This window comes from Stenella coeruleoalba (assembly GCF_951394435.1).
Source record: "Stenella coeruleoalba genome assembly, chromosome: 11".
Classification (NCBI taxonomy): Eukaryota; Metazoa; Chordata; class Mammalia; order Artiodactyla; family Delphinidae; genus Stenella; species Stenella coeruleoalba.
Genome location: NC_137157.1, coordinates 96106792 through 96120076, shown reverse-complemented (window position 1 = coordinate 96120076; position 13285 = coordinate 96106792). Strand labels below are relative to the sequence as shown.

General features: G+C 46.2%; 1 long non-coding RNA gene across 1 annotated transcript; it reads left to right on the top strand.

The window, feature by feature from the left end:
* Positions 1–469: 469 nt before the first annotated feature.
* Positions 470–13016, top strand: LOC307194559. Its single transcript, XR_013830579.1, has 5 exons — positions 470–520; positions 819–871; positions 1578–1683; positions 10234–10367; positions 11016–13016. It is a non-coding gene; the product is annotated as an uncharacterized lncRNA (long non-coding RNA).
* The last annotated feature ends 269 nt before the right edge of the window (positions 13017–13285 follow it).

The window sequence follows — 13285 nt, the reverse complement described above, 5'->3', positions numbered from 1 at the left end:
GCACGAAGTCTCCTCCCGAAGCCCCGGCCCCGAAGGAGAAAACGCCGAGCGCTGGGCCCAGCGCGCCCCCGCTTTGGGGAAGCCCGGGCCCGGCCGGCGGCAGGGTGGCGCCCTCTGGGGCCCTCCCGAGGGTCAGCTGCGGGCGGCGGCCGGGGCGCGGCGGGCGCGGGAAGCCAGAGGACGGCTGACTCATCTTCCTTCCCGCCGCCGTGAGTCACCCGCCTCCCCCGGGACCCGCTCCCTCTACCCCCACCGCCCCCGCCGCCCTGTGGCTCCCCCTGGCGGCCGCCCTGACTCCCCGCTGCCCCTCCCAGCGCTCTGCGCCCCGCCCCCTCCCCGCCCCCCGCTTCGTGGCCCCGCCCTCCTCACCCCTACGCGTCTCCACCTTCTGAGCTGAGGAGCTCTGGAAGCCTTCTATGCTTAGTTTATGCATTTAATTCATACTCACAGCCACCCTGGGGGAGGCAGTTGCCATTATGCACCCATTCTCAGATAAAGAAATGAAGGCTTAAGTCATGATGTAATGACAGTTTTTTAAAAAATATTTATTTTTGGCTGCGTTGGGTCTTCGTTGCTGCGCGCGGGCTTTCTCTAGTTTCCGAGAGCGGGGGCTACTCTTCGTTGCGGTGCGCAGGCTCTAGGCGCTTGGGCTTCAGTAGTTGTGGCACATGGGCTCAGTAGTTGTGGTTCACGGGCTCTAGAGCGCAGGCTCCATAGTTGTGTGACTCGTTCAAGGTTGCTGGGACCCAGGCCTCGGTCCCCAAGCCCTGGGGCTCTTTCCATTTTCTCAATGTCATCTCCCCTCTCTCTTCCTGCAGGCAACCCATGTGACTCACGGTGGAACTCAGCCCACATCCAGATTCCAGCACCGGTGAGTAAGTTACCCTGCTGGATGCTTTTGCAGGAGAACCCACCCTGCTGGGAAGCCAGCTCTGTGGGGCCGGGATTTCTTTTCCTCTGTTTTATTCACCGCTGTCTCTCCAGTGCCTAGAAGAGTGAGTGTCTACATTTCTTGGAGCTCCATAGATAAATGAAACCTCTCCGCCAAAGAGGCCAGGCAGTCCCAACAGGCCTCAAGGAGATGGAGAGAGGGACTTCCCTGGTGGTCCAGTGATTAAGACTCCGCCCCCCAAAAATGGGGAGACAGGAAATGAAGGGTGGTGGAGGGGTCAGTTCTTCTCCCAAACCTCTCCCAGAAGGAAAGACGCCTCCTAGGTCTCCTTTCGCTGCCCGTCTTCATGCTTCATACCCTGTCCGGGTCAGAAAAGTGTTCCCCAAACCTAGCCTTGATTTTATTCTCACATTCCCTACATACCTGAGGGGCAGTAAGTGAGGTTTGCATCCTCCTGGTTCCTCATGGCTGCTTCTAGAAGTGTCGTCCCATCACCACCCCTGCCACCCCTGTATAAACCTCCTTGAAGAATCTGGGCGATCAGCTTTAGCTCCCGTTCCCCTTCCTCCTGGTGCCCCTTCTTGCTGTTGTCCTCTGGCCTCTTGGCCACTTCCCCTCCTTCCCTGAAGACTCGGCTCCTGGCTCAATGCCTGCTGTCCCCGTGACTCTGCTCTCGCTCTGCCAGGCAGCAGCCCCGTGGGAGGAACCATCCATCACCACGGCCTCTGATCCTGGGCCTTTTGATTCATGCTACAACACAGAGGAACCTTGAGGACCTTATGTTAAGTGAAGTAAGTCAGTCACACACATATAGTATACGATTCCACTTCCATGAGGTCCCTACTGTGGTCAAATCCACAGAGACAGAAAGAAGTGGAACGGTGGTTGCCAGGGAATGCGGGGCCGGGGGATGGACATGGGAAGTTGTTGTTTGATGGGTACAGAATTTTAGTTTTACAAAATGAAAAGGGTTCTGGAAATTGATTGCACAACAATGTGAATGTACTTAACACTACTGAACTGTAAACCTAAAAAAATGGTTAAGATGGTAAATTTGGCATCGTGTTGGGGTTCTTTTACAATTAAAAATAAGAAAAACATAAATTAGCTGGCATTTCTCTCCTGCTTTAAACCGTAGAATGGCTTCCTATTATGAGAATAGGATCTGAATTCCTGACTTGGTGTAGAAAGCCCCGATGACTTCTACTCCTCTGTCACCCTCACCTCTGCTCTGGGTCCCCCTGTTCAGCCGCACCAGCTGCCTCTGCGTACCCACACCAGGCTCGTCCCCCCCGGAAGGCTCTGTCTCCACCTTTTCCCATGGCAACCCCCACCCTTTACTCTGAGCTAACATGCTCAGGTTTTCCCTGGCCAAACTATCTGTAGATTTCCCCATGTTTCTATGTCGCTGTTCCCTTTACTTCTTCAGAGCACTTTTCTCAGTTTGCAATTACAGACTTATTTGCTTACTGCCTGTTTCCTGCTGACATGGCCACCATTGCTGCCATCACCTCCAGGCACTAAGCCCCAAGAAGGCAGGAAGCAGAGCTGTCCGGATCCCCCTCTACCCCAGCACCCAGTACAGGGTGCTGGACACACACGCAGTCCCTCCTACATCTTTGCTGATGAACGAGTGAGTCTCTGGCTTTTTTTCTCGGTGTAGCAACAGCACAGGGAGAAGCAGGCGTTCTTGGAGTTAAATCCCAGCCTCATCACTTATTAGCTGTGTGTCATTCGCTGTGTGAACTTCAGGGGTTTTGGGGTTTTGTTTTCTGTAAACTGGGGATATCTTGCAAGGTAATTTTGAGGATTATTGTGTTAAATTATATATAACAAGTTCTCGCCACCGATCGATGTCAGCGTATTAGTGCCTAACGTCATTGCATTCTACTCTCTCAAGGGGATACTGTTACCTTGAGTCTGATCAAAACTATAAAACCTCCCTCTAGATAGAAAAATGAAGCTAAACACATATTTTACACATAAATTCTAGGTGTTCACTGACCATCAGAAGCCTGACCAGAGTCACCAGGTTAAGAACCTGAATATAAGGGAGAAAAACAAAGCGAAGTGTTAGCGGTCAAGAATGCCTGGGGAATAACTAAAGCAGCCCCGCAGGTCCAGGGCTGCCATCCCTGGTTCTACAGCGCCGCCTGGCGGTGGGATAGAATTGTTGCCTAGGATTCCCAGGCCGGGGGAGAAATGCAGGATTCCGAGTCCCTGCTCCGAGCCTACCCTCAGCACCTCGGCTGGCCTCTGTCCACACTTCTTCTCCCGCATCCCATCTCTTAGGAATTTAAAGTCTCTTGGAGCACTGAGGGACTTCCCTGGCAGTCCAGTGGTTAAGACTCCGTGCTTCCACTGCAGGGAGCGCTTGCTCGATCCCTGATCCAGGAACCAAGATCCCGCATCTGGTGTGGCGCAGCCAAAAAAAACCAAACAAAAACAAAAACTCTTGGAGGACTTCCCTGGTGGCGCAGTGGTTAAGAAACGCCTACCAGTGCAGGGGACACGGGTTCGAGCCCTGGTCCGGGAAGATCCCACATGTGGCGGAGCAACTAAGCCTGTGCGCCACGACTACTGAGCCTGCGCGCCACAACTACTGAAGCCCACGTGCCTAGAGCCTGTGCTCCGCAACAAAAGAAGCCACCGCAGTGAGAAGCCCGAGCATCGCCACGAAGAGTAGCCCCCGCTCGCTGCAACTAGAGAAAGCCCGCGCGCAGCAACAAAGACCCAACGCAGCCAAAAATAAATTAATTAATTAATTTTTGTAAAAAAACAACAACTCTTGGAGGCTTGAAATGTTTCCAAGAAAAGTTGTATCACTGGGCCCTCAGGTAGACTGGTAGTTTCAGGGAAAAAAGTAATAAGCACCTTAGTTCTCCACTTTTCACAAAGTCGAAATGTGACATTGATTACAGCTGTCACAGTGTCTCATTATATTAATAATTATTACAATCCCAAAGATTTCAGATTCTTAAAGATTTAATTAAGGGGGACAGGGGACTCTGGTGAATCATTTTCCTGTCGTATGCATGTTTTTGTTTACCTTTTAAACTGTGCTTTATATGTTCACGCTGTTGTGCTGTGTTATCCCCCAATTAGAAAAACGCACGAATGGCTCAAAAGTGCTTCCTTGATGTGTAAATGTAGCAATTAAGGTGGTAATAGGGACCTGACAACTCAGAACAATGCCATTCATAAACCGTGAACTGGGTTTCAGTGGGGATATAATATGTCTAAAGGTGCTGGGATGAAGGAAAATGTGAGTGATGATTTTGCACAGTAAGAAAAAAGAAACTGCAAATAGGAACTACCACAAACATTCTCTGGAAACTGGATTTTATTGACTAGTCATTCACCCCTGTCCCCAGGGCATTATCAGCTCTAAATCGAGGTCAAAGCGAGGTTCAAAGTCATTAAAGCTTGTGTATCGCTCATAGTTAGAGCCTACTGATTTTTCCAGAATAACTTCAATATAGCATTTCCCAGAATAAAAATTTAAGTTTGCGATAGAGAGAAAGGCCCCAGGAGTGGAGCACATCACTCCAAGTTGCCCTCACTCTTCAGAGCAAACGCGAGTACAAGACACACAACAGAGAAGACAGACAAACCCGTTGTGAAGTTAGTGACATAGATACTTAGGAAGCAGTTTTATCGCCACTGCTGGATGTCAGAGAACAGTGACAAACTAGGTTCAAGATCAATCATCATCGGGTACGGATGTCAGCGTTCAGTTCTCTTTGTGGCTGGTGAAAATCCTCATATCCAGACGGTGCAATGGCTTTCAGAAGGGGGAACACATATGATGGCAAAGTAGTCAATGAGTTTCTGTTCCGCTTATCTCTAAAATTCTCTACTGCAAGAGAAAAATACTTTGTCTTCTTAGAGATTATTTGGTAAATGAAAAAGACACACTGGGATCAGGACAGATGAAGCACTGGCTTTGGCAGCAAGAAGGCAGGAGGTCTAAATTCTAATAAAGGAGGTTGTCTAACCCTGAGCCTCAGTTTTTCCCTCTGAAAATTGGGAATGATGTTGATAACAGTAATAACAATGCCTGTTTCATACAGCTGTGGTAAAGATTAGTGAAGAACTACCTATAAAGCACTTAGGGCAATGTCTGGCATATACTGAATAGAAAGCACTCAGTGAAGGTGAGTTATTATTATTACCATCATATGAATTCCAGTTCCAGCACTGTTTAATTCACGGAGAACCACTGACAGCCCTCAATACGTGTCCTGAACCCAATTCAGTGTTGAAGGAAATAGAAAACATTTTCACCATGAGTCAAACAGCAGTCACTAAGGACACATTCTTTTCAACGTGGTCACAGAAATAGGCAGCAAGTACAAGAACGCTTCCTACCTGCAACCCCTAAGAAGTACACGGATGCTGGAGGGCAAAGTAGTTCACATGAGTCTTGTTTTGTTTTAGCATTTTATTGAGATATAATTCACATAACATAAAATTCACCATTTTAGGGCTTCGCTGGTGGCCCAGTGGTTAAGAATCCGCCTGCCAATGCAGGGGACACGGGTTTGAGCCCTGGCCCAGGAAGATCCCACGTGCCACGGAGCAACTAAGCCCATGTGCCACAACTACTGAGCCTGCGCTCTAGAGCCCACGAGGCACAACTACTGAGCCGACGTGCCGCAACTACTGAAGCCCGCAAGACTAGAGCCCATGCTCCACAAAAAGAGAAGCCACTGCAATGAGAAGCCCGTGCACCTCAACGAAGAGTAGCCCCCGCTCACCGCAACTAGAGAAAGCCTGCGTGCAGCATCGATGACCCAATGCAGCCCAAAATAAATAAATAAATTTATTTAAAAAATAATAATTCACCATTTAAAAGTGTACACTTCAGTGACTTTTAGTATATTCACTATTCGTGCAACCAGCACCACTATCTACTTCCAGAACATTCTTATCACCCCAGAAAGAAACCCCATACCTACTAGCCCTTAATCCAGATTCCCAGCCTCCCCCAACCACTGGCAACTGCTAATCTACTTTCTGTCTCTATGGCTTTACCTGTTCTAGACATTTCATATAAATGGCATCATACACTCTGTGGCCTTTTGTGACTGGCTTGTTTCACTTGGCACCATGCTTTCGAGGTTCATCCGTGTCATAGCACGTAATAGTACTTCACTCCTCTTCACGGCTGAGTAATATTCCACTGCATGGATAGACCCCACTTTGTTTATCTATTCATCAATTGATGGACATTGGGTTGTCTCTGTTTTTTGGCTATTTTGAATAATGCTCCCATGAACATTCATGTACGAGCTTGCGTGTGAACGTATGTTTTCAGTTCTCCCAGGAATGAAATTGCTGAGTCCTGTGGTAATTTTATGTTTTACCTTTTGCGAAACTGCGAAACGGCTTTCCGCAGCAGCCGAAACGTTTTACATTCCCAGCCGCGATGTATGAAGATTCCACTTTTTCTACGTGCCCGCCCACACTTGTCGTTGTCGTTGTTGTTGTTATAACTGTCCCAGGGGATGTGAAGTAGCATCTCCTTGTGGTTCTGATTTACATTCCCCTAGTAACTAAAGATGTTAAAAACATCTTTTCATGTGATTTTTGGCCATGTGTATATCTTCTTTGGAGAAATATCTATTCAAACCATTTGCCCATTTTTTCACTGGGTTGTCTTTTTCTTGTTGAGTTGTAAGAATCCTTTATATACTCTGGACACTAGCCCCCTTATCAGATATATGATTTGCAAATATTTTCTCCCATTCTGTGGGTTGTATTTTCACTTTCTTGTTAGTGTTCTTTGACCCACAAACGTTTTATTTTATTTTTTATTCTTGGCTTAGTTTTATTTATTTATTTATTTATTGGCTATACCACATGGCTTGCAGTTCCCTGACCAGGGGTTGAACATGCACCCTCAGCAGTGAAAGTGTAGAGTCCTAACCACTGGACCGCCAGGGAATTCTCTGATTCACAAAAGTTTTTGTGTGTGTGTGTGTGGTACACGGGCCTCTCACTGTTGTGGCCTCTCCCGTTGCGGAGCACAGGCTCTGGACGCGCAGGCTCAGCGGCCATGGCTCACGGGCCCAGCCGCTCCGCGGCATGTGGGATCTTCCCGGACCGGGGCACAAACCCGCATCCCCTGCATCGGCAGGCGGACTCTCAACCACTGCGCCACCAGGGAAGCCCACAAAAATTTTATTTTTGATGAAGTCCAGTTTATCTGGTTTCTTCTCCTTGACTGCTTGTGCTTTTGTTATCATTTCTAAAAATCTACTGCCTAATCCAAGGTCACACAGACTTTCACATATGTTTACTTCTAAATGCTAAGTTTTAGCTCTTACATTTAGGTTTTTGATCTATTTTGAGTTAAGTTTTGTATATGGTATGAAGTAAGGGTTCAAATTCATTCTTTTGCATGTGGATATTGAGTTGTCCCAGCATCCTTTGTTGAAAAAGCTATTCTTTCCCCATTTAATGGTCTTGGCACCCTTCTCAAAAATTGATTGACCATAAACATATGGGTTTATTTCTGGACTCTCAATTCTATCCCATTGATCTATGGCTATCCTTATACTAATACCACACTGTCTTGATTACTATAGCTTTGTAGTAAGTTTTGAAATTGGTAAATGAGTCCTTCCACTTTACTCTTGTCTTTTCAAGATTGTACTGGTTATTCTTGGTCCCTTGCAATTCTATATGAAATTTAGGATTCGCTTGTCCATTCCTGGAAAAAAAAAAAAAAGCAGTATTAATAGGGATTTCAGTGAATCTGTAGGTCAGTTCAGCAAATATTGCCATCTTAACAGATGGCAGATCTTAAATTTTCCAGACAGTGAACACGGATGTCTTTAGATTTATTTAAACCTTCTTTAATTTCTTTCAGAAGTGTTTCATAGTATACAAGTCTTGCACTTCTCTGGTTCAGTTTATTCCTAAGTATTTTATTCTTTTTGATGGTATTATAAATGGAATTGTCTTCTTAATTTCACTTTCAGATTGTTCACTGCTAGTACATAGAAATGAAGCTGATTTTTTATGTTGATCTTATATCCTTCAACTTTACTGAACTTATTTATTAGCTCTAATCAGGGTTGGGGTGTTTTTTCGTTCGTTTTTTGTTGTTACTGTGGTGGGGTTTTTTTGTTTTTGTAAATTCTTTAGGGTTTCTTTTAATATATAAGACCATGTCGTCTGGAAATTAAGATAGTTTTACGTTTTCCTTTTCATTACGTGAGATTTTGAAACGCGGGATGACGCTTCGTGACTGATAGTGCCGATAAAGAGCATTCTTCCAAACGCACGTGGTTTGCTCAAGTCGTATATCTTAGTGATGTGTCAGAATCTATCACCCAGAACCAAAAGTTCACAGTTGTGACGCTGGACATAAAATATCAGGATTTCTTAAAGCTAGAACTCTGGCACAGTTGCATCATCAAAGTTTTACTATGTCCCAACATTTGATTTCTTTGAAAAAGAAATTAAAAACGTATAATTGGGCATATTTTAAAACCACTTTGATAAAAAAAACTTTGTGCTGTGGATATTTTAACACCACACACACACACACACAGCTTGTAATTCTACATCAGAACAAGAAGTACTTTCCGAAGCTGAACCAACCCAAAGACTGGATAAGGAATCCAACTGACCGACCTCCCAGGTGAAAATGGTCAGTCTTCCAAATTGCACGTTTGGATTCTGATCATTCAGCAAACCACCTTCCCTGAGAATGCTCTGCACAGTTGAGTATAAGTTTCATCTGTTATCCAGGACTGTCTCATGAAGCACTCAGTGACGTTCCTTAACTGGTCCTAATTTAGTGGAAACAGGAAAAAAAAAAAGAAAGAAACTGTCTGGCTGTGACTCAAACCTGAGCCATGACTCAAACTCTCTGATATCAAGCTCAATATAAATACCCTAGTGAAGGTTACACGTATATCTTTCTCGTTGATTTATTACTTCGTTTTTTAAATAAGTTTATTTATTTATTTATTTTTGGCTGCGTGGGTCTTCGTTGCTGCGCGCGGGCTTTCTCTAGTTGTGGCAAGCGGGGGCTACTCTTCGTTGCGGTGCGCAGGCTTCTCATTGTGGTGGCTTCTCTTGTTGCGGAGCATGGGCTCTAGGCACACGGGCTCAGTAGTTGTGACACGCAGGCTCAGTAGCTGTGGCTCGCGGGCTCTAGAGTGCAAGCTCAGTAGTTGTGGCACATGGGCTTAGTTGCTCCGCAGCATGTGGGATCTTCCCAGACCAGGGCTCGAACCCGTGTCCCCTGCATTGGCAGGCGGATTCTTAACCACTTCGCCACCAGGGAAGTCCCTGATTTATTACTTTTTAAAATAAATGTTTCATTATGCTATTTTAACATTTGTGATAATTTTTTAAATGTATCAAAAATTCTAGTACTTTGTGTGTAACAGACACCCACTAAAACAGTCTGTAGATGCCGAAGTGTGAAAAACGTTGGTTTAGTGGAAAGGGCACTGGACTGTGAGCCAGGAGGTCTAGATTCTCGTCTTGCTTCTGACCTTGACTGTGTTAGTCAACTTCGATAAGCCTTAGTCTCCCGGTTGTAGGATAGATGGTATTCCCTGCTCTGGCTTTTCCTCACGTGGCTTCTGTAAAAACCAAATGAGAAAGTAGACGCACAGGTGCTTTGTGACCTGTAAGACCTTGTGCAAACGTATGGGATGAGATGGGTTTTTTTTTTTTTTAATTGGAGTCTAATTGATTTACAATGTTGTGTTAGTTTCAGGTGTACAGCAAAGTGAATCAGTTATACATATGAGATGGTCTTTTATTTATTTATTTTTTTAACATCTTTATTGGAGTATAATTGCTTTACAATGGTGTGTTAGTTTCTGCTTTATAACAAAGTGAATCGGCTATATGTACACATATACCCAAATCTCCTCCCTCTTGCATCTCCCTGAGATGGTCTTTTAAAAAGACTGTCTGTCCCTGTGGCTTCCTTGCTTCTGGTTCCTTTGTGTACGTCCCCATGCCCCACCCACCGACCCCAGCTTTGCATTTCTGAATCTGGCCTATCACCCCACCACCACCCTGGGGACCAAACCCCATTTGTCTCTGGTGAAGAAAGTGCCTGGGTCCCCTGAGTCTTGCTGTAACTTTTCTGTACCAGAGGCTCGTGCTGTCTCTCTCTCTCTCTCCATCTCTTGGGCTCTCCCCATAATTATCTAGAGAGAGGGAGCTTCTGATCAGCTTGGGGGCTGCACTGTGTGTACCCCCAGGCCCGACTGCAGAGATCTGTCCCTCTACCCCACTCAGCTCCTTCCCCTCCCAAGGAAACCCACACCTGAGATTCAGTAGACAAACTCTCTCTCCCCCAGTGCCCTCTGCTATAGTCTGGGAAACTCTGCCAGGTTCTGAGCCAGAGAAGGAAGAGGACGGCCTCACCCTGCGGACCCCACCCTCCAGGAATGGATTTATGCTTCATTGTTGGTGGCAACTATAGAAACCACAGGTGAGTATGAGTCACAAGGTAGTAAACAGGATTCTTTACTGACAGAGGTTGCCCAGGGCAACCCTGGGAGGGCAGGGCCCTGGATTTCTGGATTGGTCTCTGAAAACCTCCTAGAACACAGAGCTCCCAGACCATGGCACTGGGCCAGGCCAACAAACCCAGATGAATCATTAGCCATTCTTCTGGAGTTCCTGCTCGAACCTGGGCTTATTTCCCTTCCTCAAACTCACCACGCTGGCTCTTGGCTCTTTTTTTTTCTTTTTTTTAAATTTAATTTTATTTTTGGCTGCGTTGGGTATTCGTTGCTGTGCGCGGGCTTTCTCTAGTTGTGGCGGGCGGGGGCTACTCTTCGTCGTTGCAGTGCGTGGGCTTCTCATTGCAGTGACTTCTCTCGTTGCGGAGCACGGGCTCTAGGGCACATGGGCTTCAGCAGTTGTGGCGTGCGGGCTTCAGTAGCTGTGGCACACGGGCTTAGTTCCTCCGCGGCATGTGGGATCTTCCCGGACCAGAGCTCGAACCCGTGTCCCCTGCATTGGCAGGTGGATTCCTAACCACGGCGCCACCAGGGAAGTCCTGGCTCTTGGCTCTTGACTTTCCTATCTGAGCTTCCAGCTCCATGACATTTTCTTCCCTCTTCTTTTTACTCAGAAAACACCTATTCATCCTTTAGATCTCAGGCCCCTGAAATCTCGGGACCTTCCCTGACTGCTGGAAGTGTCAGAAACCCCATGAAAAGTGGAATCTTATTTCTCACATCGGTGAAATCAGGGCGCTATCCATGGAGTCCTCCAGGGCCCAGGCTCCTTCCCCCTCTGCCAGCCTGAGGGCAAGTCCCTCTGCCTCGGTCCAAGGAGTACTCAACACACCATTGGAAGAGAATCGATTGCCACCAACTCAAACTCTCTGTCACCTTCTTCCTGCCTGCACTCAAGGTATCCGCTGGGTCTCTGTCCCACCTGGCTGTTGACTGTTCTGCCACCTTATAAAGGAAAGGTGAGCCTCTTATCAACCGTGTGCAAGAGGAGGGTAGTGGGACTCCCCCCGACCCTGCAACCACCACTGTGGGCGGGCAATAGGCTGCATCGTCCATAGAGAATTTTAAAACATTAACCGTCCCCCAAATGGGCTGCTCTGTATTATCACCTCGGGGCGATTCCAAACAACCTCAGTAGGGACTTCCCTGGTGCCGCAGTGGTTAAGGCTCCATGCTGTCAGTGCAGGGGGGCCCGGGTTCAATCCCTGGTCAGGGAACTACATCCCACATGCATGCCGCAACGAAGAGTTTGCATGCCACAACTAAGGAGCCTGCGAGCCACAACTAAGGAGCCAGCAAGCCGCAACTAAGGAGCCTGCCTGCCACAACTAAGGAGCCTGCCTGCCACAACTAAGACCCGGTGCAACCAAATAAAAACAAATAAATAAATAAATAAATATTGGGGGAAAATGTCTTAAAAAAATAAAATAAACAACCTCATTGATAACATATTCCTCCCTGAAAAAATATTTTGTTGGTCTAAGTTCTGAATCTACACAAATGTTGTGGGTTCCAATGGCTTTCAATAATAGATATGTAAACTTCACATTGGCCTATCTGTGTAATTTAACCTTTAAAAAACATTATATTCAACATAGAATTTAATCCTGAAAACGCCAGTTATACAGTGGGCCCCGGACACCCACCACCTCAGCCCCATGGACCCCTTTCCAGAGTGAGTTTATGAGGATTCCCTCCTTCGGAATCATCTGAGCTCCCTTCACGCTAGGTCAGCACCTCCATCTCTGCAACACGTATCTGTGTTCAAACAGTAGAACCAAAGGAAACCATGACGGCACCTTGACTATAAAGACAAAAGAAATGAATTGAGTTATTTACCTCTGTCTACTTGGACTTTTTAATTTTTTTTTTGTGGTATGCGGGCCTCTCGCTGTTGTGGCCTCTCCCGTTGCGGAGCACAGGCTCCGGATGCGCAGGCTCAGCGGCCATGGCTCACGGGCCCAGCCACTCCGCGACATGTGGGATCCTCCCGGACCGGGGCACGAACCCGTGTCCCCTGCATCGGCAGGCGGACTCTCAACCACTGCCCCACCAGGGAAGCCCTACTTGGACTTTTTATGTGCGTTAAAAAATTTTAAACCGTGAAAAGGAGGGCAAATTACAGGTTAGACTTTTTTTGTTGAGTCAGGACAAACATGAAATGTCATCATTTCTTTTTATGATTATTGCTGAAAATAATTTTGTCTAATGGAGAGGGAAGGTGTTTAATCCATGCCACGTGAGACGCTTCAGGTGTGCCTCAGCCTCTCCCCGCTCCTGGATTTTGTTAGGAATTATTGTTAATTATTATCAATGCTTGGAATGCAAAAACTTTGTGGCCCCAAAAAAAAGCCACCAAAATGTCAGTTTTGATGAATCCTCCTTTAATCGAATCACCGCAAGCCTGTGACACATCTTCATGTCTTCTCTGTCATGTATGTATTTTTCTTATGGGCACAATATGAAATTAATAAAAAGAAGATATTTCGTGGATGGACCTAGAGATTGTCATACTGAGTGAAGCAAGTCAGACAGAGAAAGACCACTATCATATGATATCTCTTATATGAGGAATCTAAAAAAGGGTAAAAATGAACTTATTTACAAAACAGAAATAGAGTCACAGATGTAGAAAACAAACTTACGGTTACCAGGGGGAAGGGAGGGGAAGGATAAATTGGGAGATTGGGACTGACATATATAAACTACTATATATAAAATAGATAACCAATAAGGACCTACTGTATAGCACAGGGAGCTCAGTACTCTGTAATGGCCCATATGGGAAAAGAATCTAAAAAAGAGTGGATATATGTATATGTATAACTGATTCACTTTGCTGTACACCTGAAACCAATACAACATTGTAAATCAACTATACTTC